Below are 4,170 nucleotides of genomic sequence, written 5' to 3'. Positions count from 1 at the left end.
TGTGTAGCACTCCTAACACATTCTGTCGCCTCTACTCTGAACGTCGTAGGTGAGTCATCATGCTTCCCCCACACGCTCACCCCCCCGGGAGCCTCCTCTTCTGCCATCCCCGAGAAGGGGCCCCCCGCGGGGCTTCCCGCTGCCTTTTCCCGTCTGCCCAGATAGTCTACGTACAGTTCCCAGAAGTTTTTTGGCCGGCTACGCGGTGGCAGCAGCTCACTGAACCTCTCCGTTTGGGTGCAGCAGTATAGCACATCGCGCCTCCACTGCGCCACAGTGGGCAAGGGACCCCGCATCCAGCACATCGCAACTCGTCGTTTCGCAACCAGCATCCCCATATCCACCAGGCGTCGAGCCGCCTTTGGCACCACCTTGGAATGTCCCAGCAATGCCACAGCCGGGTCCGGGGCCATCTCCACCCCCGTCACCTCCACTATCTGTTGGTATACCGCCTCCCAGTAGTTGTATATGCCCGGGCATCGCCACGCTAAGTGCAGGAAGCCCGCCGTCGGGTGCTTGCACCGTTCACACGCAGGGTCCTCCCGCAACCCATATCTGTGTAAGCGCTCCGGAGTGTAGTAATACCTGTTGAGGTACTTGAAATGGACCAGCCGATGTCTGCCATGCAGGGAGATGCGTCTGATCCCCGTGCAGCAGTATGCCCACATGGCATCGTCAATTGTGATATCTAAGTCCCTTTGCCATTCCAATCTGGCTTTAGCGAACTCATGCACCCTCTGAGACTGCGCAATTCGGTACAGCTTTGAGATCAACCCTTGGGGGTTGTCATTGTTAATTATGTGCGTCAATTCCCAAACCTCCGCAGGCTCCGCCATGTCACACCCCAATAACTGTTTCCAGGCATGCCTGACTCTGTGGTATTGGAAACGTTGCAACTGCGTGCACCCCGCGCCCGAGGCCGCCACCGCCTCCCCTGTCTTTACCACTCCGTTATCAAACAAGTCGCCCATGGTGTGCACACCTATCTCACCGAGCGACCGTATCACTCCGTCTTCCGTGCAAGGGGCCAGCCATACCGCCCAGGCAATTGGCATTGCCGGCGAATAAAGCTGCGCCCCCGACGCGCGTTGTAGTATGCTGTTCCAAGCATGTCTAGTGGAGTTCAAGGAGTCGAGGAACCCCGTGCGGCGGTCCAGGCGTTCAAAAATGACAGCGGGGAGCGGCAGCGGCACTGCAAACAATGTCTCTAACTTGAGGTGCGGGACGGTCTCACCACCATGTATCTAGCTATGCGCCTGAGCCCCCTGCGCCACCCTATAATACAGCTCCATATCGGGCGCTCCCAGGCCGCCCATATGGTAAGGCAGCGTCAGGAACCTCCGGCTGATCCGCGCCTGCTTGCCAGCCCACGCCGGCCATAGCATTGACGCCTTCAACCGCGCGAAGAAAGCGCGGGACAGAACCATGGGGATGTTCGCAAACAGAAACAGGAACCGAGGGAGCACCACCATCTTCATGATGGATATGCGTCCCAGTAGCGAAAGGGGCAGCGTGATCCAAGTCTCCACGTCGTCCTCAAGTTTACTGATGGCCCTTCCGTAATTCTTAGATAGCACCACCTCCGAGTCCCTATGAAGCTGGATCCCCAGGTATCGGACCGGATCCTCAGTCCACTGCAACGGGTATTCCATGACGAAAGGAACCGTGACCGGCGTCAGCGGGAACACGATAGACTTGTCCCAGTTGACCTTCAGCCCGGAGAGCGCTCCAAACTGAACCACCTCCCTCAACACTGGGGCCAGGTTAGTTTCCGGGTCCCTGACATACAGCAGGGTGTCATCTGCATATGTGGACACAGTTATCTTGTAAGTTGGAAAATTGATGCCCCGTAGGCTGTGGTATTCCCGCATAGCGCACGCCAGTGGCTCCGCCACCAATGCGTACAAAAGGGGCGACAGGGGGCAGCCCTGCCTCGTTCCTCTCGAGATTGGTATCGCTTCTGTGACTCGATCACCCACTCGTAGTCTCGCCGTGGGGCCACTATACAGCACTCCTATCATTTGAAGAAAGACCGGGCCCAGCCCCATTCTTGTCAGGACCTGCCGCATGAATGTCCACTCTACCGAGTCGAAAGCCTTTTCCATGTCAAGGAAGACAGCGAGCGCGCGCGCGTCGGGGCGCACATGCTGCATGACTCCAAACACCGTCCGTAAATTGTATGTGAGGTTCCTGCCCGGAACGAACCCCGCCTGTTCTGGGGCAACCAGTTCCGGCGCGAGCAGGGCCAGGCGCGTGGCCAGAACCTTGGCATATAATTTCGCATCTACGTTAAGCAGTGATAACGGCCTATAGGAGCTGCACTCCTCGGGTGTTTTGCCTGGTTTCGGTATAGCGACCAGGAGCGCCTCACGCATGGACGGCAGCATATGTGCTTTAACGCACATGTCACCGAACAGCGTCGATATGTGTGGTAGGAGCTGGTCAATAAAAGCGCGGTAGAACGCAACAGTGAGGCCATCCGCTCCCGGGGCGCTATGCGCTTTCATGCCAGCAAGGGCCTTAAGAATTTCGTCCCTCTCGATTGGCAGGGACAGAAACTCCCTGTGCTCGCGAGCGAGGAACGGCAACTTTATATAGTCCAGATAGTCCCCTATGCTATCTTCCATACCGGTTTGCTGAGAAGCATAAAGCCCGGCGTAGTACGACCGAAATCGCTCTACCATGTCTTCCTCCGCCGTTAGTAGCGAACCATCCGCAGCCCTGATCTGGGTGACGGCGGCTCTGCGTCTACGGGCCTTGAGCAAATTAGCTAACACCGACCCCGGTCTGTCGCCTTCCCCATAAACCCTGGCCGTAGCATACTTCCCCAGATGCAGCACCTCTGCATCAGCAGTCTCGTGGTACTCCGCCAGGAGAGTTTTTATCTCCTCTGTAACTTCCTCCCCGCCCGTTTCTCGCAGTCTGGTCTCAAGAGCCTCCAATTTGCGCTCCTGCGTCGTAAGCCGCTGCCTAATATCTCGGAGCACCCCCGAGTGTTTGGCCATCGCCACCCCTCGAATGTAGACCTTAAAGGTCTCCCAGATAGACTGGAAATCCTCCACAGAGCCCAGATTGGTATCAAAGAATAGCTCAATCGCAGCCGCCAGCTCCTCCTTAAAGAGGGGATCCAGCAGCGAGTAAGGGGGAAATCGCCAAAGAAATGGCGGGGGGACTTTTCTGGGCGTGGCCAGGGAAACCAGTATCGGCGAGTGGTCGGAAAGCGTGCGCGGGAGCACCGTGCATTCGTGCACCTGCGAAAGGAGGGACGTCGATAGTAGCCAGTAATCTATCCGCGTGTGCAAGTTGTGGTATGCAGAGTAATGTGTGTAGCCCCCTAATGCCGGGTTACGAGTTCTCCACAAATCCGCGAGATCTAAGCAAAGCATTTCACGTGTGATCGCCTTCGCTGCCGCTGGTTGCGCTCGTCTCGGGCCACCCGATCTATCAAGCTCAGGATCCATCACTACATTAAAGTCGCCGCCCCAGAGCACATTCCGCGCGTCTGTATCCCCGATCGCGCCTGCCAGCGCTGTGAAAAACTCCGGGCAGTCATAGTTCGGCCCGTAACAGTTAACCAGGAGTAAATCTAGACCCATGCCCTGGAAGCGTGTGAGCACAAATCTGCCAGCGCTGTCTACGGCGACGCTCTGCGCCCTGTGTTCCACCCGCGGGCTAACCCAAGTCAGAACCCCTCTAGAGTGTGTCGTGAACCCCGCCGCCTGCGCCTCCCGTAGCTCCCTAGAGCGTAGGATGGGGCTATTATTAGGAAGATGCGTCTCTTGAAGGAAAGCTATATCTATCTTATGTCTCTTAAGGTAGTGCATAACTTTACGGGCTTTGCGGTGATCATTCAGGCCCTTGACATTCCAAGTTAGGATTCTGAGCGTGTCTCGTCTCTCAGGCATAGCAGTATCGGTTTTCATTAGCGTTGACGCCAGGGCTCCAATCGCCCCACGGAGCGCCTCTCAAAGTGCAGGAGCACACAAACAGACAGGACCATGCACACCAACATTGTGACCTCAAACCCCCATAACACAAACCCCCTCCTCCCCCCCGCCCACAGCAGACCCACCCCAACTTGGCCTTGCCGATTCCCATACCTGGGCACCCCATACCTCCCGCCACCCCGCCCTCAACTTGTGAACCCACAGAAAGGTGTGGAACGCACTC

This window comes from Triturus cristatus, chromosome 3_1 (assembly GCF_964204655.1).
Source record: "Triturus cristatus chromosome 3_1, aTriCri1.1, whole genome shotgun sequence".
NCBI classification, from domain to species: Eukaryota; Metazoa; Chordata; class Amphibia; order Caudata; family Salamandridae; genus Triturus; species Triturus cristatus.
The sequence above is the reverse complement of the archived record's forward strand: the minus strand, read 5'-3'. Positions refer to the sequence as shown.